This window comes from Diabrotica undecimpunctata, chromosome 10, assembly GCF_040954645.1.
Source record: "Diabrotica undecimpunctata isolate CICGRU chromosome 10, icDiaUnde3, whole genome shotgun sequence".
Classification (NCBI taxonomy): domain Eukaryota; kingdom Metazoa; phylum Arthropoda; class Insecta; order Coleoptera; family Chrysomelidae; genus Diabrotica; species Diabrotica undecimpunctata.
The window spans coordinates 41,401,632-41,425,849 of NC_092812.1; positions in this window are offsets into that span (position 1 = coordinate 41,401,632).

Sequence of the window (24,218 nt, forward strand, 5' to 3'; positions counted from 1 at the left end):
AGCATGTCTTTAGAGGACCGCTGCGTTAGGAAGGTATATAAGCCTATACCGAAGACGCAACATAGACCCGTGGGAATAACCGTATACAGCGCTATAAGAGCTCCCAAAATCCCTTTCAAATGAAGGTTTAATTTCAAAAAAGCGACCTGGGAAAAATTTGCTTATGAATTGGAAACCTAAGTGAAAAAAATAGTTCCGATTACCAAAAACTATGACGCGTTCATCAAACTTGTAAAACGAATCTCATGTAAACACATACCAAGAGGATGTCAACAACATTACATATCTGGTCTGAACGATGAAGCAAAAGACATTATGACAATGTACACCGAAGAATATAGTAAAGACCCATTTAGCGAAGTTGCGGCAGAGATAGGGGAGAGACTGCAGCAAACACTAAGTGCCTCCAGACAACAACGGTGGAGCGAGACTTTAAGTAAAATGCATATGACGCACAGTAGTAAGCAGGCTTGGAATATGATCAAAAAACTTAATGGTGATCCCACAGAGATGAAAGAGCTATGTGCAATAACGCCAAATCAAATAGCTCACCAACTGCTTCTGAATGGCAAAACAAACAATCGTTGCAAAACGCCAAAGATTATAAGAACTCAAGACCAGGAAACAACTCTCTTGCGAAACCCATTTACGGGCTTCAGACCTGGTAAATCATACACAGGCCAAGTGCTGAACCTAACAGAATACACAGAGGAGGGATTTGAGCAGAAAGAGATAGTGGGAGTAGCCTTGATAGACCTCACAGCGGCCTATGATACGATAAACCACAGAACCTTGCTAACTAAGATTTATAACACTGTACTTGACTATGACCTGGTAAATATCATTAGATCACTATTGTGTAACAGACGTTTCTACATTGTGCTAAATGGAAAGAAGAGCAGATGGAGAACCCAAAAAAATGGCCTACCTCAAGGAAGCGTTCTGGCGCCGTCCTTATTTAACATTTACACCAACAACCAACCCATGCTCCCTCAGACTGAGAGTTTTGTCTACGCTGACGACCTTGGTATAGCCGTAAAGGGGAAAACACTCACACAAGTAGAGTCGACAATGGAAGAGGCTTTAAACATGATGTCAACTTACTACAAACATGGGGCATCAAGACAGACAGCGACGCACTTTGTGAATGTGGGGAAATACAGAACGTGGAGCACCTGAGATTATGCAGACTTTGCCCATCTCAGTGCACCCTCGATGATTTATGGCTCGCAAATACAAAGGGTGTACGTAATAAAAATATAAACGAAATGTCAAAGTTATTCTAGTGTATTGTTATTTTTAAATAATTTAATATTTTTGACATCTAGCCATACAATATACAGTGTAATCACTATTTTCAAATAACAAATTTTTTAATTTTTTATAAAATAGAACATCCTGTGTATTAGTAGTGTACTTTAAAGACAATTTTACAACTTTTCTTTTGGTGTCAGGTTGTAAATCCCTAACGTATATTTTATTTTGTAGCTATTAAAAGAAACTATAGATTTTATGTTTTTGTGATTTTTAATTATTTTTTTTTGCAAAAACTAGAATCATACATTAAAATATCAAAGATTAAAATAAAAATGTAGCTAGTAAAAATTAGTTGAATTTAATAACTCTTTGTTACAAAATAATAGTTACCATACTTATAGATATTTTTTTAATGTAACTAACTACATCTATTACACTAAATAGTGTCTACTTGTGTCACAAAAACTAACATTGGTTTAGTTGCATTTTTTGTAACAAATTTTTATATTTTAAATACGAATTCTTTAACTGAGAAAATGGACATGACGTTTGTATTAAGCGAATTTCTTTGAAATTGTTAGCTTTAGATGTGTATAACCAGAGATATCCGCACAGAATACATTCTACAAAAAAAAGTCTTCGAAAAACTTTTAAACCACATCGTTCCTTCGGGAAATGTGCAATAGTTAAAACCATTTACCCAAAAAGGGTTTCAGAGAATTAAAATTAATTTCAAGTTATGGTACATGTAATTAAGAATCCACAAATGAGTACGCGTCAACTGAACAATAATACAGAGTTAAGTGCAACGACACTTCAAAGAATTATGAACAAACACACATTTCAACTAAGAAAAATGAAATGTTAAGACGAAATGCAATTTTTTTGGTAAATATTCATTTTCTGGCGAATCGACATTTCATCGCAATGGGCGCGTTAACAGACATAATTATCATAATTCTTCTTCTTCTTGATGTGCCTATCCGTTACGAATGTTATCTGCTGCGCGGAAAAGCTGCATTGATGTTGTATTGAACCAGATTCTGAGGTTATTTAACCAATATGTTCTTTTATTCTTCTTCTTCCTGGACCTCGTTTTTCAAATATTTTTCCTTGCAGGATGGCGTGAAGGAGAGCATATTATCATAATTACTCTGATGGAAATCTTCACCTATTTCGAGATGGATCATATGTTCTTGAACGTTACTTCTTCGACCAAACGGTTACTGGTAATGATTGTTATAGGTTTCCAACAAACGAGTTGAGTCAAAACCGCATCGTATAATAAATGTTAGACGTCTGCTAAATAATTACAGCAACAGTTGTATCGGATACAATGATACTGTGAAATGGCCCCCAAGATATCCAGCATTAACTCTACGGGACTATTCTTTTGGGTTACTTCATGAATACAGTCTACAACGACAACAGTATACCATATCACGAGATATTATAAAAATTCGTATACAAAATGCCTTTGCCAGCGCTGGATCTGAAATGCTACAAAACGTTTGATAGTTCTTTAGCAACTGTAGATAACTGTGTTTTAAATATAATGGGCAACATTTTGAATAGTTAATAACATAGATTATAATGTATTTATGAATATAAGTTATCGGTTAGTTAAATATTATTTTGTAACATGTTAAGCTATTAAATGTAACTCAATTTTAGTACCAGTCGTTTTATTTAATCTTTCATATTTTGATTTATCTGAAGGTAAACAATATTTATTACTAAAAAATCTGCAAAAACATTAACTGTATAGTTCTTCTTAAAAAGTTGAATAATGAGAAAAACAGCAACATAAATATATGTAAGACGAGGGCTCTGTGACGTCGCCACATGGTTCAAAAGCAATAATTATGAAAGATCTTGAGAGTGAAACATCAGGAATAAACAATAATGGTTCCCTAATTTTCAATATTCGTTTTTAATATGCGTGGTTGGCACTATACTACTATACTTTGCAGAGCACTAGCAATAGCCAAGTATACGGTCTGTTGAGTTAGTATTTAGTTAGCTAGCCAAGTATTTCTTAAAAAATAGAATAGAAAAAACAAAGAAAGATAGCATTGACAATTACAATTGAAGACCTCGGTGCAAGAATCGGGCAAGTCCATTTTTAACCGAAATTGAGTTATTGCATTCAGCATAGAAAATTTGAAGTTGCGCATATTTTGGTACGAGAATCGGGTAAATCCAACGAATCTTCATTAAGTTAGCGTAGCAAAGGATTTATCTGATCATCCATTACGGCGCAAGAATCAGGCAAGTCCAAAAGATATCCGATTTTAGCACCGAAATGGTCGCGTGTAGTGGGAGATGTCGGAGTAGGGATAACCTTCACTGGTCCGGTGGTACTGGTCTGGTGTTTAGGCATAGAATAACCAAGTGTTCGGTTTTTCTCTGGTTTAGGTATCTTGTTTTCAGTTGTGAGATTTTGTTAAAAAGAACAGGTTGAAATTTTGTGTTTAGTATAATAGATTTTATAATGTCATCGGAGTCAGAAATCGAGACCCATCCTTTTCAAGATTCGGGTAGTGAATATGCTCCGAGTGATTTGGATCAACCTAGTACAAGTCGTGTATCGAATAGAAGGGAAATTAAAACAAAAAAAAAAGCGAGTTCGCAGACGTTTGGATCGGACAACATTAACTGAGAAGAGAGGTAGAAAACGAGTAAGAAACGAAAGTGCGTGGCAAAGAAATGTAAGGAAATCGTTAAAAGCCTGCGGAGAGGAGTATCTGATTTCAGTTAAAAAGGTTGTACCTAAAAGAACAGTGGGAATACGATGCACTTGCCGACTTAAATGTTTTGACAAAATTGACGAAACAAAAAGATTGTCTATTCTCTCCTCTTTTAACGAATTAGGAAATAAAGAGAAGCAAGACTTATATTTGGGTGGATTGATTTCTTTAAAACCAGTGCAAAGAAAGCGGCCAAAATCAGGACAAAAAAATCCAAAAGAAGTTTCATTTTCATACAAGGTATGTTTTAGTAGTTTTTTTTACATTACTTTATTTTAGTTAGTATATTTTCATTAAGAATTTTATTAAATCAGAACATAAATAAGTTTAATATTTATAAGTACTAGTTTACAAACAAAAAAATTGCCAACTTTTACAGATTTATTACCAGTCTCTTACATAGTTACCAGTTTTTTTTGTGATAAGCATAAACTTGATTCGAGTAAATACAATCTACCATTAATATACTATTATGTTACGTAATGTACATGATGTTACGAATGTAATATTAGTATGACAATATACTGTTATACTAATAATATTGTGTTTTGTTACAGATTAATTTTGGACATTCTGAGCATAAAGTCTGTAAAAAGGCGTTTTATGGTATTCATGGAGTGACCAAACATCGGGTTGATCGTCTCGCTTTATCACTGAAAACTGGGATATCCGCCCCACCTGATATGAGAGTAAAACACACGAATCGACCTAACAAGATGCCAGAGAAAATATTGCTGAACATAAAAAATCATATAAACAGCTTCCCAATGCGGAGTTCCCATTATAGCCGGGAAAAAAATGACTTCAAGTTTTTTCTGCCTGCAGAGTTAAATATTTCGAAGATGCATAAGCTGTATTTGGAGAAGTATGAAAATGAAGTTTTTCAGGCATTAAAAAGGGGAGAAGAAGCCCATCCAAAAGTTACCTACGACTTTTACAATCGCAGTTTTGTATTAAATCATAATATTAGTTTCGGAACTCCGAGGTCTGACACATGTCAAACTTGCGACAGATTACAAAATCTTATACTTGACGAGATAGATCCTGAAGAGAAAAAAGCACGTCTGACTGAAAAAGATCTTCTTATTCGTAAATCTGAGGTGTTTTACAGAAGATTAAAAGAAGTTACCATTCTCAGTAAAGAAGACGAGTCCATCGAGGTATTATGTTTCGACTTCCAGCAGAATTTGCCTTTACCCCATGTTCCAGCAGAAGATGTGTTTTACAAAAGGCAACTTTGGGAATATAATTTTTGTATTCATTCGGGAAAGTTTGGCATATCAACTTTTTACATGTATGATGAGCAGACCGCGAAGAAAGGAAGTAACGAAGTCATATCCTTTCTTGATCATTATATAAACACATATTTGCCTGGTTCAGTAAGTAAGCTATACATTTTTTCGGATAATGCATTTGCACAGAACAAAAATTAAACGTTAGTGAAATATCTGTATACTTTGGTAAATGTAAATAAAAAAATTACCATGTGATAGGTTTTCTGACACAGTTTTCTACCATGTGGTAGGTCATTTGGACTTATAGAAAAAAATAAAAGGAAGAAGGAAAGAATATATCTACCGTCAGAATGGATAAAGTTAGTTGAACAAACTTCGAAAAGATTTAGGGTAGTTCCTGTAGATCAAGAGATGATCCTAAACTTTTCTGACCATTTTAAACAACTCTTTAAATCAGCCCCCAAAGGGCCAAAAAAAGAAAAGTTTGCTATATCAACCTATAGATTAATGAGGTATACAAAAAATTATCAGTTCATCGAATGTTCTGTAAGTTTGGGATTTGTTATTTCCACAAAATTTTTTATGAACCCAAAAGCAGATATTATTGCATTCGCCTTGCCTAATATTAGAGCATACTCAAAGCACTTGGACATAAGTCCTAAAAAAATTAAAGATTTAAGAGACTTAGTACAAAAATATGTGCCATTAAATGACCAAGGTTATTACAATCGCATGTTATGTTATGAAAATATTACTGATAATGCAGGAGATTCAAATTTTGTAGATGTAAACGAAGATCGTGATGAAGGTAGTGTTAGTGACTCTTCTTATGTTTAAAATAATTATTTGATTATTATATTTTCATTTCAATGTATCATTTGCAATAAAAAATACAAAACAGTACATTGTTTTATTTTTACTTTTAACACGTGGGATTTTTGGAACAAAAAACAGGCAAGTCCATTTTTTCAAAACAAAATTGTTGGGTATACAATATGAATGAAAAGTAATTATTGAATATATAAGGTTTGTCTAATGTTCCTCTAGAAGGATAAATTTAATTGAGTATAATTTATTCACATTTTCTAAAAATAATAAGTTTTTTTCGATTTCCCAACAATTTAGAAAAGTGGAGTTGCCCGGTTCTTGCACCGAGGTCTTCAATTAGTACAGCATCTGTGACATATTTCATTTGGATATACATATATATATATATATATATATATATATATATATATATATAATATATATATATATATATATATATATATATATATATATATATATATATATATATATATATATATATATAAAATAAAGTTTTATTTTGAGGATGCAGTCATTAATAGGGCAAGAAAGTGAAACTCTTTGTTCTTTAATCAAGCTTTCGAAAAATTTATTTGCTTCTTCAGGATATGCTAAAATATGGTATCAGTAAATACAATGAAATTGGAATTAAATAACATTGTATAAAAACTTACAACATGAGGTTAATCCATTAAATTTTTAAATTGACAAAACATTAAAACTTAACTTATTAAAATTATATAGTTATGTAAGTACAATATTTTAATTTTATTTAATTTTGTATAAATTCATTATAACATTGATTATTATATTGATGTTTGATTTATGTCAGAAAGACATTCGTTTCTGTTTATTATATTTTTTGTTGTTGATAACTAGCTCTTGATTGTTATTATGGTTACGTACAAAGTGGCGCCAAATATGAATATTTAAATTTTTTGAAATTATAGTATTTATAGTCAGAAAATCTAATATTAGAAAATTATAGTATTAATTTCCGAAAGACAGAATGTAATTTCAGGTTTTGCTTAGCTTATCAATTTCAGTTTTTTTATTAACGCATTGATATTTATTTATGCATACCATTTCTAAGAATTCTCTTTTATTTAATTGGTTTTCACGTCTTAATATATTAGTTTCATTGAAATTAAATGACTGATTTTTATTAATTGCATAATCTATTAATGCACACGTATTTTTATTATTTCTAAGGTCACTTTTATGTGATGTTAGTCTGCGTATTAGATTTCTAGATGTGTGTCCGATGTATGACTTATCACAATTTTCGCATGGTATTATATAAACTACATTTGAGCTTTCCATAATGCTAATAGGTGATTTAGTTTTTGTATATAATGATGCTAATGTTTTAACATTTTTAGTTGCAATTTTAATATGAGAATAGTTAGCAAAGACTTTAGTTAGTTTGGGTGTTAATGTTGGTATGTAAGGTAGTGATGTGAAAGTAAATTGAGATTGCACGATTTGTTGATTTGGTTCTCTTGTTTGATTCCTGGGAATCATTCTATTATTAGGATTGTTAAATAAAAATTTGTTAATTATTTTAATTGGGTATGAATTCTCTAATAAAATGTCTTTCAGTTCTAATAACCTTTTTTTGATGTTATTGATGTGTGATAATTTGACTATTCTATTTTTTAAAGCCAAAATCAAAATTTAAAAATATAATGGATTAACCTCATGTTGTAAGTTTTTATACTAGTTTTATACAATGTTATTTAATTCTAATTTCATTGTATTTACTGATAACATATTTTAGCATATCCTGAAGAAGCAAATAAATTTTGCGAAAGAACAAAGAGTTTCACTTTCCTGCCCTATTAATGACTGCATCCTCAAAATAAAACTTTATTTTACATAACGTGTCAGTCAATAATACCTAACTACTTTATATATATATATATATATATATATATATATATATATATTATTACAGTTGAGTATGTAATAAACTATTCGGTGCAAGTGTAGCATAAGGAGGAGAAGATGTCTTGATTGAGAAACCTAAGACAATGTTCATAATGCATTAGCATTATTTTATTTTTTTGGCTAGTAATCAATACAATTAGGTATATTGATTACTTATCGATAATTTGGATATTTGGCAACATTGTTAAATTTGTGACCCGAAATATTTAGCTCAGATGAACGCAAGTGCGACACATTCCCTCGTGACACAGACCAGATGTAATTTATTTCGGGATCACAGTTTACAAAATGCAGACACACGTTCCTGGATCGACTGTCATTGATTTGTCCATCAGTCCACCGCTCGATAGCTTTGAATTATACTAATAAATCAATCACATATTTTGATTTTTTGGCATGTGTTTCACGTCTGTTTGTCGCTCCGTCGCCAAACTTAATCATGTATCAGACATTTTTTATGATATTAAAGCAGACTATAATGTACTAACTTAAAATGATATATATAGCACAGCGAAATATAATTTGGATGATTCATTGATAAAAATTTATTTTTCAAATTAATGAATATGATTAAGTGTTTAACTATGATTCATTCAAAATGAAATATACTTTAAAAACTGCTTTTTATTTTACCTAATATTATTACCTAATACAAAATTGGTGTGTTCTCTATAGTATATATGTTACGAGCAATGTCCGAAATTGGACAATCCTAGCATTGTACAAAAATTCTTGTCCACTTCTAGCATTGTACCCCTTTACTGTACAATCTCCGAAATATATATAATCGGCGGTCTTTGTATAAAAGATTTGCTGTACAATGTTCGAATTTCAATAAGTAGGCATGTGTCAAAGTTTGAGATAATATATCAGATATCGATTCATATCGATTTTTACGATTATTCCCCATTTGTTATTAACGACAAACAAACATCAATTGAGGTTATAAATCCATAATTAAAAAAAGGAGGTTAGTCTTTGTATCCATAATTAACCAGCGTTTTTGACTTTTGGATTCGTAGAATTAAATTATTTTAAATTAACATACATATCTCTTGAAAATCGAAGATGTTTTACAAACATCTTCCCTATATTATAGTGATGTATCTATCTCTTAAAGCTTTGAAATATTTCACTAACAATATCTCTATTGTAGAAGAATTTCTTCTTCGATTCGATTTTTTAATTTTTGATTAGGTTTGTCGCTTGTCAATAATAATCGATTCGAACCGATGAGCGTTTCGACAATTATTTTGATTATTTCGGACATTGTACATTTTGGGGGTACAATGCTAGAAGTAGACAATAATTTGTGTACAATGTTAGGATTGTCCAATTTCGGGCTTTGCTCGTAACATATATATATATATATATATATATATATATATATATATATATATATATATATATATATATATATATATATATATCACTCATTTTTAAGATATCATAAGTTATCAAAAACGAGTACGAGTACAACGAGGTAGTGGATGTCCAAGATGTAATAATAAACAACACTGTACTCAAGACAGTAGACGAGTATATATGTCTGGGGCAATTAATACATAAATCTGGTTACTTACTCCCAGAAATCAACACAAGAATGAAACGGGCTTGGGCATCTTTTGGTAAAATTGCAGTTAGGGATATTCAGAATGTCACTCCATATGAAAAAAAGCATTTGATCAGTGTATACTACCAATCATGATATACGGCTGCAAAACTTGGACACTAAAGAAAGAGATAATAGTGAAAGTCAAAGTCACTCAAAGGTCAATGGAGCGATGCATGCTGGGTATAGCTAAGAGAAATCGAAAAAAAAATAAAATGTATCAGACAAAAAACCGAGGTCACTGATGAAATGTGTTTTTTTATTTGAAATTAACCTAATCTTACTTCTAAAGTATGGATTATATGCGCTGCATGCACCCTGACCAGTGGCCAAACCACTAAAACCACTCCCTTTATCGAAAAAGGCACCCCCGGACAAGTTCAATCGGTGAACAAAACATTGGGATGCGCAGTCTGCGAATTCGAGTGAAAAATCTGGAAGAAGATTGTTACCTAAAAACAATAAGAACCACTTAAAATAACATCTAGAGACAGTATTGTAAAGAGACAAAATATGGGACGATAAAAATGCAGATATTGGTATGTTGCCTAACAAGGAAAAATGTAAAAATAAAGAAGAGGGTACACCAGATCGTAAAAACATCGTATGTAATATAATTAAAGATTTGGCACTAAAGGTGCTGCCTATTCGGTCATGCGGCTGGGCTATAAGGGCAAATGACCGCACTTTGTGTACTCTTTTACTTTATCCACACTGTTCCTGTCTTGCTCTTTCTCATGTCTCTTCTTTCTCTTTATTATTTGAGTAATTTGGTCGACAGTAACATCGTAGGATACTTTTTTCTGCATGGCTTTTTGTATCAAATTGTTGGGTGTTATCGCTCTTAGCTTTGATATTAGGTTGTTCCGTTCTCTTCAAAAAATAACGCAAACCAAAATGCAGTGTTCTGCGTCGTCTATGCACAATATGCACAAATCATATGTAGTCTTCTTTATTTTATACGACTATAACCTAAAGGTGCCGTGGCTGGTGAGAAATTATGTAAAATAACAATTTAACCTTCTGAACCTACATTTGATCATTTATCACATTACGGATTAATATTTTGGTCCATTGAGCCTTCGCCATTTATAAATGGAGAGCGTACCCGTTATGATCCGTAAGGCAGTCGTAGAAGTAGTCTGGTACGCACTTCGTAACATCAGTAGGGGCTTGCTTTGTTCCTTTGTAAGTAGTTTTTTATACTAAGCCATTCTCAAGGCTTCGTACCATATGGTGGCGCCGTATAAGAGGGTAGAATGTACAACCTGAAGGTACATTCTTCTTTTGAGGGTACTAGGACCGCCGATGTTTGGCATAATTTTTATTAATGCCGCGGTTCTCTCTTCTGCTCTATGGACTACTTTTGGCAGGGTTTTTGTAAATATTAAACCTGTGTAAATAGGCTCTATCCTTGTACTACTTATTACAAAGTTAAGGTTTGGACGGGCTCTAGGGACTTGATCAGAATTTCGGTTTTTTATGTAGCCAACTCTAGATTTTGTTTTACCATCCATCTGTTGACTTTTCTGCAGCTTCTGTTTACTAGCATTTCTAACTCCAAGTTGTTGTTACATTGATTGAGTAGAGCCAGATTGTCTGCGTATACAATAGCTTAGGTATCTGCTCCATAGTCTATTTCTAGTATTCCACTATACAAAACGTTCCAAAGCGTTGGTTGTAGTACGGACCTGCTGATGTTTCAGCAGTTTGCTAAGTCAGTTAATTATTTTATCGCATTGATGATGGATCAGGCTGCCTAGAAAGCCGATCGGCCTGTAAGAGTTGATAGTCTCGGAATCTCTGACCGGTTTAAGTATATGTGTCAGTCTTGCCTGTTTAATCTCTTTGGGAAACATTTGCTTCTGAAGGAGTTCACAAAAGATCCTTCAGATCATCTCAGGATTTTTCTCTATGATGATCTTTATTACCTCAGAAAGCACACCATCAGAACCAGCTGATTATCCCAATTTATTACTTCTCATCGCTACTGCTATTTCTTCAGCCCAAAACTCGTTAGGTCGAAGGTTGATATTATTTTAAGTAAACTGTTGTGGATGCTTAGCAGAAAATAATGTATTAGCTGTTTAATTCCGTTTTTTGCACAAAGGCTGAGGAGGGTCTCTGTACTTAATGTTTTTGTGGCAATTTTATAGGTTTCGCCTTATACATCATCTTCTAGTGCTATGCATAGGTTCTGCCAACAAGTATATTTCGCCCGTTTAATTTCTCTACTCAATTCCTTTTTAGCTGGCTTGTAATTTTCAGTGTGTGTGTTATGGGGTCATATACCTTTGTTCTGCTCGACTGTGTCTAAAACATTCGGTTCTCGCTCTAGATCTTTTTTCTACCCACAATTTTTCTGGCATAACTTTCATTCACAAATGTGGGTTTTCCATTGTTTAACACTACTAGGTCATCTGAAAATATTCAATCATTTCACATGTCTTCTCTACGGTCGTTTCTGGGAGACGCCCGTATAATTGATTTGGTATTCACGTCGCCAGCAATATTCTTGACGAGTCCGAAGATGAGAATGACTATAGAACGGTGGATGATCCTAACTACGATGATTTTGATGACCCGGATGAAACAGATGACGACATTCCATTGTCCAAACGTATCAAATCATCAAAGAGAACTGAGGGAACTGACAGCTAACAAACTTCCCAAAAAGAGTTTACTGAAGAAGCCCAGAGATTCTAAATGGTGTCATAAAACAGTGAATGCTTGAATGGTACCAATGGAAGCTATAAACGAATGGAAGAGGTAAAAGCTGAGCTTGCAGAACTAACTACGTTACAAGTTTTTGAAAAGTTATTTGATGATGAAGTTGTAAATCATATTGTAAGACAAACCAATCTGTATGCAACAGCCTCCAATATTCATCATTTTATAATTTCAAAAGATGAGATCAAAATTTTTGTTGGAATTCTTCTTTTTACCGGGTACCATAAATTACCCCGTGAAAGGGTGTATTGGAATTTGGATGAAGATCTGACTGTTGCATTTATTTCCATCGCAATGAGCAGAAACAGGTTTACAGAAATTAAAAAGTATATACATTTGGCAGACAATGCTAAACTCAACAAAATTGAAAAAATGTATAAACTACGACCGCTTATGGATTTACTGAATGCTAAGTTTCAATAATAAGGCATTTTTCATGAAAATTTATTCATCGATGAGGCAATGGTCAAATACTTTTGTCACCATTCGGCGAAGCAATTCATCAAAACAAAGCCCGTACGTTTTGGCTACAAGGATTGGATGTTTGTACTGCAAAGCTAAACCTTCAGCTAACGAACAACAGATGAAACCGAAAAAGTCTAAACTGCCACTAGGATCACAAGTTGTTTTAGACCTCCTGAATATTATTACAGTTCCAACTGATCACATAATATTTTTCGATAACTATTTTGGAGTTATGAATATTGGAGTTATGAGTGACATTGAAACAAAACAGTATCAGAGCTACGGGCACAGTTCGTGATAATCTATCAAAGAATGTTCTCTTATACAAGGCAAAGAGATGAAGAGAATAGATCGTGGATATTATGATCACTGCTATGATGAAGAACGTCCTATATTATTTGTAAGATGGAACGACAACAGTGCTGTAACCATGGGTACCAATTATGATACCTAAGAGCCAATGCACAAGTGAAGCGTTGGTGTGCAAAACAAAAAGAAAAAGTAGCAGTGTTACAACCTCAGTTATTCAAATCCTACAATTTATCAATGGGGGATGTGGACTTCCTCGATCAAGGGGTAAATAATTACAGAATCGGCATACATGGAAAAAAATTAGGATTAGGATTACAAATAAAAATGACAAAATAGATTTGCTACTATTTCAAAGAAATGATGTCCGCCATTACTGCAGAGCTTTCAACAAAGCCATACAAAGACGATCCACCTCTATCAAACCATCTGGTTCGCTGCCAAAGAAGTATACTGGACACTCCTGATGGCCATTTTCCTAAAAGAACCACGAACTTTCGAAGATGTCGCCAATGCCACATGAGAGTTAGATGGATGTGTAAAAAATGCAATGTAACTCTTTGCACTGAGCAGAGAGAGTGTTTTAAAATATTTCACTCATAATTAATTACGTGTTTTTTATGTATATTTATGTATTTTTAAGAAATGTTTGCTTGGTCTGTATGCATTTTTATGTTCATTATATCTACTGGTTATATATAATTATATTTTATATATTTTATACTGATTGTCTCAGTGTACCTGCTTGGGTAAACCATATTTTTTCAAAAGCCAAGTTTAAAAAATGTACAAAATATTTTTTTAAATAATTATGATCATAATTAAAAGCAACTCCTAAAGGATTTAGGTATATTTTTAGTTTCTCTTTTGGCGGTGGGCATTAATGGGTTAAATATATTTCTATCTTCATGAATATCTAATCCTAATTTTCTGCCACCTTCGAATACAGAAGAGTAACATGTGAGCATGGGCAATAAACTGCACAAAATTCTCCATTATTTACGAATACTTTTAATTTGATCAGTGGCAGCAAATCTATCTTTCTTACTTAATTTAATCTCTCTTGTATAGCAACATTATTAACATATCTATTACTATTTGATTTGATTTCGTGTTTTGTCTTTCTATCGTTTTGTTTTCAACAGCATATTGCCTCTGGATGAAACCTAGTTCGGTAGATGTTTGGTTAAAATTTGGTTTTGTCTGTGTTTTATTCTTCTTTTTATAACTACTAAACTTTCCAATTCTCGTATTTCACCTGTCAATTTTTCCATTGTTGTAACGTCCGCTCTATTAATATTATGTTGTGTCTAAATTGGTAAATTTATCACAATTAAATTAATTAGTATATCAGTAGAAAAATCATTCTTTACATTTAGTAATAAATTTTACGAAACGCATAATCAACAAGACTATCACTTATATACCTAAAAGAATCCTAGAAAGCTTCCCTATGATTATGCCCTGTTTAACAAAAATTATCTAAAAAAATAATCATGCTTGAAAACTACTACCCAAGTAATTTCTTTGCTATTCTTTTAAGGAAGAAACGTAATAAAACAAAATCTTATCTTCATCAGCATCTACCTTACATCGCATTATGATTCGAACGTCTTGAGCCATGAAGTCATTTGAACATTTTTCCCATCAAAACTTCAAAGTACTCAATCTTTTTTTTTTATTATTTCTTTCTCTTCTGACCTTCTCTACTTCCAAAAATGGACCAGCTTCACCAATCTGATCTAGATCCCGCTTCAGACCATAGCCTTATATAGCTCTCTCTTATAATTATAACTCCAGACCATAGCTCTTTTTGCATTCACAGCTAACCTTTGTCTTAAGTTTAATGATAAAATACTAGTTTCTTTCCTCTTCCGTCCATCTCCTTATCATTAAACTACCACAATATCTTTCTTTCTGTCTCTATCTCTCCTGCGTTTAATTATAAATCAAATGTGTTCATTTATCTTGTTCACTGAAGTACTCTAAGTGGCTTCTCGTCAAATATGTTTTTTAATAAGTTTTACCATTGCTTGATTTTCACATTTATCTTTAGTTATCTGTAGTACAAATTAATTTGTCAGAAAAAGTATATTTACCATATTAAACTTCACTTTTAATTAAGGTGGTAATTGTATTTAAATAACCAAGCCGCCCGGAGACACCGAGCAACAGCAAATGACAACACACCGAAGTAGAGAGGTAGTGGCTAAAAAACGAAACTCTAAATATAAAAACGTTGGAGACCAGCGATAATGCAGCAGGATGTCGTTGCCGTTTGAATTGTTTATTGGCTGATATAAATTCACAATTGACATTATAATTACCTTGCGAATAAGTTACAACCTTAGGCGGTGATTCTTTAAAACTTCCGACTGTCCGCTTACCTTTCGAGATCTTCACTGAGAACGCTGTAGTCCAATGAAACTTAAAAGAGATTTATTTCAGTCTTGTTTTTCTTCTTCTAAAGAAGGTTATTTTTTATTGTTGATCTTTAAGTTTAATAATTAGATTTTGAACAATATTTGTTGTTATTGCAATTTACGTCATGTTTCTTATATCTATAAAGACATTAAAAAAACTTTAAAAATTATAATTTTTAAGAGAAGCTTTAAGTATTATACTTATTTGAGTAGTTATTTATTTACCATTAAGTAGCGAGCAAGGCTTTTCAAGTGATATCTAACAAGTTTTTCACTTTCTATCTATTAAACTCCTCAGGCCTCTAGCGAGGGTAATATTATAGTTATTAAGGATTTTTATGCATAAGAAACGCTTTAAATATTTGCATAAATCAGTACCTCAGCCTCAGAGGTAAACTATCGTGTCTGCAAATTTATATCTTTGGATAATATAGACCGAATATCTAAAACTCAATTAATTATAGGAGAATGGTGATAATCTTTTAATATAATATACAAAAATAACTTTCCTATGAAACTGTCTTTCTTGCTGAGTTCTATAAACAATTTACTGTGTATTGAATTACAACTCGTAATTCTAATCTATAATATTAACATAAAGTTATTATGAGTATTAAAAAATTTACACTTAGTTATTGCCTGCATAAAAATATTTATATTTTGTTAAAAATCTTAATAAAATTTTGTTGTAAACTTCTCTCTTTTATATGATCACTGTATATAAAATTATTTCTAACATACATAATAATCCACAAGGAATCTACGTTCCTGTATTTGGCTGTATACCATATATTAAAAAATTTATTAAAAATCCTTTGTAAAAGGTATATAAATTATATACCTTTTACAAAGGATTTTTAATAAATTTTTTATACATAATAATGTTTTTAGGCATTGATGGAAAATAAATTGAAATTTTATTTTATTTATAAGAAAATGCATAAATATGTTTTGTTTTAGATTGTAAAAGAAGAAACACCGTCCAATGGAAATGTGGACAATGTAATGAATGTATTCCCTGAATTGAAAAACTCCATGACTGAAGAAACGACTGACATTAAGAGCAATGATTTCATAAATTCGGATGTTGACGATTCAGACCAAGATCCGCATTATGAGATGGATGAAGAATGTGCAGACTCATCTGATGAAGATGCTGTAGCTCAGGAGAATAATCTGACAAATAATATAACTACTGCATGATCTGTATCAATAAAAAAGGGGAAGAAAACGAGTGCGTGATCATGGTAGTTGGAAGTGCAACATCAGTAAAAGAAATAAGCTAGCAGGAAAACAATAAATTTCTAAAAAAGAAAAATTAGTAGCAGCAAAAGCAATAAAACCACCGTGCCTGCCATCCTGCAAAAAAAAGTGTACCGAAAAAAATTCCCATGGTGATAGGCAGAACATATGTGACAAGTTTTGGCGTGAACAAAGTTCTGATAATTTCAAACGGTAATTTGTATCCAACAATATTAAAGAAAACCTGTTTCTCGAAGGTTGGTTACAAACCTAAATACTCCACAGCGAAATGTATCGTTAGGCTATTTTTTGTTATAAGAGATACTAAAATACCAGTCTGCAAACATTTCTTCTTAAATACACTCTGCGTATCATATATGTTTGTGAGAACCTCTTTAGCAAAAAGAACGGATACAGGAATCGTTGAACCAGATAATAGAGGAAAGAAACCACCGTCAAATAAAATTAACGAAAGTGTTTATCAAGGAGTAGGTCACACATAAGCTCATTTACAACAGTGGAGAGCCATTATAGTCGAGAAAGGACTAAAAAGCATTATTTGGGTAATGATATAAATATCTCAAAGATGTACTCGCTCTATAATTATAAATGTATAGCTGATAATATAAATTACAAAAAAATGTTTATACGAAAAAATACGAAAAAGTTTTTAATACAGAATTCAATCTGTCCTTTGCGATACATGTGATCATTTTAATACAAAAACTAAAAGTACTGAGGATGAAGGTGAAAAACAAGTCATTCAAATACGATATGAGGAACATTTCACTGAAGCCAGTCTCCGATATACTCTAAAAAGAACTGATAAGGATATTTCTATGGAAGAAAATAACTATAATGGTAGATTTACAAAAATGTTTACCAACTGTATAAAATTATGGACTTAAACCTCACGATATTTAATGCAACAGAGGGAAAAAGTCATTGTGCAATCTGGGACGAAACAGTTGGTCTCCGTGGAGCCTGTAAAATTTCTTCGCGCATTTTCAGGTGGGCTTTAACTAACTTAAAGTCAAATATAAAGGAACTTACAACAACAGAGGAACAATATAGTCAGATATATAGGCAGGCCAGAATAAAAACTTCACCATAGTTGCTATGTACATGTGGCTTATTAGCTGTGTCCCAACATTTTAAATATATAAATAACAAATTTTTATTAAAGGGATAAACTCATATGGAGGTTGACAAAGTCTATTTTGTTATAGAGAAAGCCAAAAAGAAAATTGATAAAACAAACACTATGATGGTTCCGTGGGATTGGAAGCAATTTGTCAGTCAGTGTAAATTTAAAGATGTAATTGAAGTACACGATATTAGGCTCTAAGGTTCATGATGCTAGGTATATAACATCCATTGATTTATGACATGCTTTCTATCAAATTCCTCTCGACGAAGAGTCTAAGATCACAACCGCTTTTTCTATTCCAAATCGTGGAGTATTTTGCTTTAACTTTCTTCCCTTTGGCCTAAATAATTCCGCACAAGCAATATGTAGAATAATCGACATGGTAATCGGTCCCAAACTTGATCCCTATGTCTTTTACTACATTCATGACATTAATGTGATGAGTCCAGATTTTGAAACTCACATTAAAGTACTCTCTGCGCTCTTTAGGCAACTCAAACGTGCCAATTTAACCATAAATTTTAGTAAATGTCAATTCTGTAGACCATTTCTTAGGTTTCTAGGTTTCATTGTCGATGAAAAAGGTCTTAGAACAGATCCAGAGAAAATCAAAGAAAATCAATTCTATTTTAGAATACCCCGTACCTCAGAATAACACACAGATCAGACGCCTTATCAGTTTGATCAAGTATTATCGTAGATTTCTATTTAACTTTAGTTCTGTTTGTTCTCCCATTTTGGATGTATTAAAAGGAAAAAAGAAAGGTCAGCCCATATCATGGACTAAAGAGGCTGATTTAGCTTTCCATGCGATAAGAAACGTTCTCACTCGTGCTTCTGTTCTTGCTGGTCCAGATTTCTCAAAGAAATTTCATATTTCTTGCGATGCATGTGACTCTGGAGTTGGCTCAGTCCTGTTACAAAAAGAGGATGGTTTTGAGCATCCCATCGCCTATTTTAGTAAAACTCTAAACAAGTGGCTTGTTAACGCTTCACTTCAGTGGCTTTTCACCATGAAAAATCCTTCTCCTTATCTAGCACGATGGATAATGAAGTTATCTTCTTATAAGTTTGACATTGTGCATCGTAGTGGTTCCCTTAACGTCGTTGCCGATTCTCTTTTCAGAATTCTAGAAAATAAAAGATTAACACCACAAAGACAAAGTTGATGGTGGTCAGTAAATCGCCAATATAACCAAAAGTGGTAACAGCTTATGGAGAACAACTGGAGAGAAACAACAGTAACACTTATCTTGGTTGTAATTTAAGTGAGAACTGGAACGTAAGCAAAGAAATTAGAATACGTATATAGAAGCAAGAGCTACATTTTTTTAACCAGGAAAATCTTATGTGGAAAGAATATTACTTTGAGACTGAAAATTAGATTAGTAAAATGGTTTGTGTTCTCTATTCTTTTATATGGTGTTGAAGGTTGGACTTTAACGGATACTTTCCAAGAAAACTCGAATCTTTTGAAATCTAGGTGTATCGAAAAATTCTGCGAATAAATTGGATAATTGGAGGTAAAGTTCGTAACCAGGTTGTTTTGCAGCGGTTGGGAAAAGTTAAGGAAGTGGACAGAGCAGCTCTGCATTTTTTTTCCGATATGCCATCAACAACATTAGTATAGCCGATTTGACAGCCAACGCACGATAATCGAGCAAGAAGAAGATTAAAACGATATGACAATTAAATTTTAAAAAATGTCATTTTTTGTATGCTCTTTCATTCAACAAAGTTTTATCCCGTACTTTCTATTAGGTTGTTTGTTGTCGTTATAATGTAGAAAAAGCAATTTAAAAAAACCTAAACTATTAATGTCCCTAAATCTTAGAATTGATTTTATAGCATCTTATATATTATGTTATATAACAAAAAATGAAATAGCCTACCATAGACAAATGCATAACAACAAGCTCTGATTTCACACTTGCTCTTAAAATAATTCAAACCGCTTCGTCCTCTGTATAGTCTTGTAGTTAGTTTCTGTACTATCAAGAGCTGGGTCACCTCCATAATTATGCGACTATAATTAAGTGTTCATGGTCATTTTGGTAAATTCCAGACTTGGCGATAACAGTTTTCCAAGGAGCCGATCTATTTATATTAATATAGTGGATATTTAGTTCTTACTTTTCTTGTCTTAAACATTACCATCAAATCTTATAACTAGACTTCGGCAAATATGCATATTGCATATTTTGCATATTGTGGATATTTTATGCAAATATTTCATATTTTGGCATATTTGTATAAAAGTTTGCATAAAGTGCATAAAAGTTCAGATTTTTATACTGTATTTGAAAATTTTTAAACATACCAATTTATTTCAATTCTTGTATAAAATTTTGTAGTCATTTTAATCAAGAAATGATCTAAGTACGTAATCTCTACAGGTACAAAACATTTACAATTTCAAAGAAGATCAATTTAAGTAGCCCTCAACATTCTTAGAAAGTCTCGGTCACTGAGGCATTCAGTTATTGGATAATCGCTAAGGGTTCGCTCATTTGCATTTTATGATCTAATCCCCAAATCTATCTACAATTTATTGTATCTTAACAGCAGGTAAACGGCTAATAGTTTTGTTCCTAATTTAGGGATTTTCCAAAATCTCCCAGTTTATTGAATTAGGTACCTAAACATTTCTAATTTGATGCTCAGATTTGTAAATCATTTTTGTTTTGATATTCAAAGCGTAAAAACTCGTTGTGCGTAACAAAAAGGAAGATTGTGATTTTATAATGCCTAAAACAACCAGTGCTTCAACTTGGATTAAACCTTATAAAGAGCTGTCTATGGATATGGGAAAAATCTACTGTTCAGTCTGTGGCAAAATTGTAAGTATCTAATATTTTCTATTAAATATCTAATATTTCATACATACAGGGTATTTCCAAATGACACTTACAACGTTTGACTGTAGATACTTCTCGAAAAATTGAACAAAACGATATAGTTAATGAGGGGTCAAACTTATTTACTTTTCGAGATATAGGGTGTTAAAATTAAAAAAAATTAAATTCTTTTAGTTAATAACAACAATAACTTTAAAACCAATAAACGTATTTACTTGAAATTTAGTACTCGTATGTTGTTTTTAAATGAAAAATAGCTTCCTTTAGTGAGAAAAAATTGTCCATAGTACAATACAATGGTGTGTATTTAAAAAAAATTTTCACCTTTACTTTTTTTTATGAAGTCAGCTATTGTAAAACACAATTATTTTTATTGTAATTGAATTAACAAAAAAAAAGTTATATGATGTACTAATGGTTAGTAACAAAAACTAATTTGTGGATTAATACTGCATTTAAAACACTTAGCGAGTGTTTTTTTTTCAAACCAGTTATTTGATTAACCAAAAACACCTTGTATATTTTAAAGGTTGGGTTAAAATAAAGGTTTTTATTTTTATTTATAGATAGCATGTGAGAAGAAATTTCAGATAGACCAACATGTGAGAACTACTTCACACATTGCAAAAAAAGGAAAAATAGAAGGAAAACATCAAACTTCAATGACTAAATGTTTCCAATCTACTTCAAAAAAATTAGATGAGCAAGAAACTTTTAATGAAGACTTGTGTCGCGCATTAGTGTCTGCAAACATACCGCTTTCAAAATTAACAAATGTAAATTTTAGTTCGTTTCTAAAAAAATATTGCAAACTTAATGTTCCAAGTGATCGGTCTTTAAGAAGAAATAATGTGAACGGGCTATATTCGTCGGTGTTAATTAATATTAAGGGAGAAATTGCAGATAATTATTTTTACATATCTGTAGACGAAACCACTGATTCCTCAGGAAAGTATATTGCTCATTTATTGATTTGTGTTCTTAAAGAAGATACCTTACCAAAATCTCATCTTATTTCATGCCAGCAACTTGAGAAAACAAATGCTTTAACAATTTCGCGTTTTATACAAGAAACATTAGCAACTTTTTTTCTTCCGACAACTATTCCTTCTAATAAATTACTGCTTATTTTATCGGATGCTGCTCCTTATATGGTGAAAGCAGGACAAAATTTAAAAATATTTTTCCCAGATTTAATACATGTTACTTGTGTAGCGCATGGATTAAACAGAGTTGCAGAGGAAATACGAAAAAAGTTTCCTCTTGTAAATACCATGATATCCAGTGTCAAAAAAGTATTTCTTAAATCTCCTATAAGAATTCAACTTTATAAAGAAATGCTACCTAACATTCCTCTTCCACCACAACCTATTTTAACGCGATGGGGAACATGGTTAGAAGCAGCTAATTTTTATGCAGATCATTTTGTTAAAATAAAGAACATAATTGATACGTTAACAGATGAAAGTTCCCAATCTCTTTTGGATTCTAAACAAACTTTTCAGAGTAACTTGCTTCAACAAAAACTTTCATTTATAAAATCAAATTTTAGTTTTGTTCAAAAAACAATTACTCAGTTAGAATCACCAAAACTGTCATTGTTCGAAAGTACAGCATTAATAAAAGAATTTGCGTCATGTTGTCGGAACGTTAGAGGTAATATTGGAAAAGATATTTTAAAAAAATTTGAAGCTACTATGGAAAAAAATAAAGGTTACCATATTCTTTCTGAAGTAGTCAGTGTTCTAGCTGGAAATATTTCGGAAACAATTAATTTAGAACCAAATGTTTTGGTTAGTTTGAAAAATGCTCCCGTTACATCAGTTGATGTTGAACGAAGTTTTTCCATATATAAATATATGTACTCAGACAGAAGCCACAAGTTTTTGTTAGAAAATTTTGAACACCACTTGGTCATTTATTGTTACCATAATTCTAAATAAGTTTATTCATACTTAAAAATGATGTAGTTACTTAAAATAAATGTAAATCTTAATGAATAGTAGGAAATATTTAGTTATGTACACTTTTTTTTTTAAATAAAATTGTTACTATTTTACGATTTTTTTATTTATTTGTATGCATATTTTGTAAAATATTTGCATATTTTCGGGTAAACACGTGCATATTTATGCGCATATTTTCTACATTTTTATTTGCATATTTGCCGAAGTCTACTTATAACCAAATATTTTGCAATATTTAATAGTAAACTGTTTTAGTTGATGTATGTCAATAAATAAAATTTTTAATAGTCTGATGCTTACGTTAACAAATAAGTTGACCGACTTAAAGAACTCTTGTCATTGAACCGGTTAAAGGAAAAATGAATTAAATCCCACAAGTCATTTAAGGTCGATTTTTTAAATAGACGAAACATAATACATGTTAGTGACAGTTTGGCATGTGTCGAGTATCGGGGGAATGGGAGAAAATTGGAATGAGAACGGGCCACGGGTTATCTGAAAGGGTTAGGAAGATAAAGGGCGGCTGTAAATGAGTTAGTTGGCGTTCCGTAGCCGTTGGTCACTTTCATTAAACAGCCACTTGACAAATGATAATTGGTAAAGCGATTGGTCACTCTGCTCGCTGTCACTTACCTACAGCTCCTCATTTACCGAGCCGGAGTCTATTTAGGCCGAAGAATGGTAAATACTAGTCGTCAATGATTTATATTGCTCCCTTTGCTTACGTCACGTATTTGTAGATAAATTATATACATATATTAGTATCATTTATCCTATTTAAAATGAAATTTTTACGTAATGCTTTATATTACAAGCTATACTCTAGGAAAATTAACTTACTACCTACTAAACTTATATTTTTACATGTATTAAACTAAATTATGATTCAAAAACTTACAAAATGTGATATTAAAATTGTTTAAGAAAGCAATCGACAACACCGACCTTGTTTTAAATTATTTAATAAGTAATTATGTTTTATAAGACATAAGGTCTTGATTGGGCAAGATTGCTGATGTAGACCATTACTCAAAATGTCGTGGGATGCACTCAGAATAGATAAACGGTCTATGAACTCAGAACTTTGTGTAAATATGTCTCCATAAAAAGTCAATATGATTGAGGTAACGACTGTTACCTGGTGACTTCATTATTATAGAATCAGCAGCAAGCAAGTAGTTAGTAATCTAACTAGCTACGTAAGATGTTTAGTGTTTTAATTAAACACAATTTCGGATACTGAATCACAAAAAATGTTATTATGTGTTCAATTACGATGTTTTCTCGATGTAATAAACCGGATGTGTTGCTTTCTACACGTACGATGACAAAGGGTATTGTACATGCGGCAATAATACAAAAGATTTAAATCTCACAAAATAACCCTCAGAGACCGTTAATAAATTATCTGGGTACAGGTAGCTAGCACATTGATCGCCACGTCGGACATATATGACCGACAC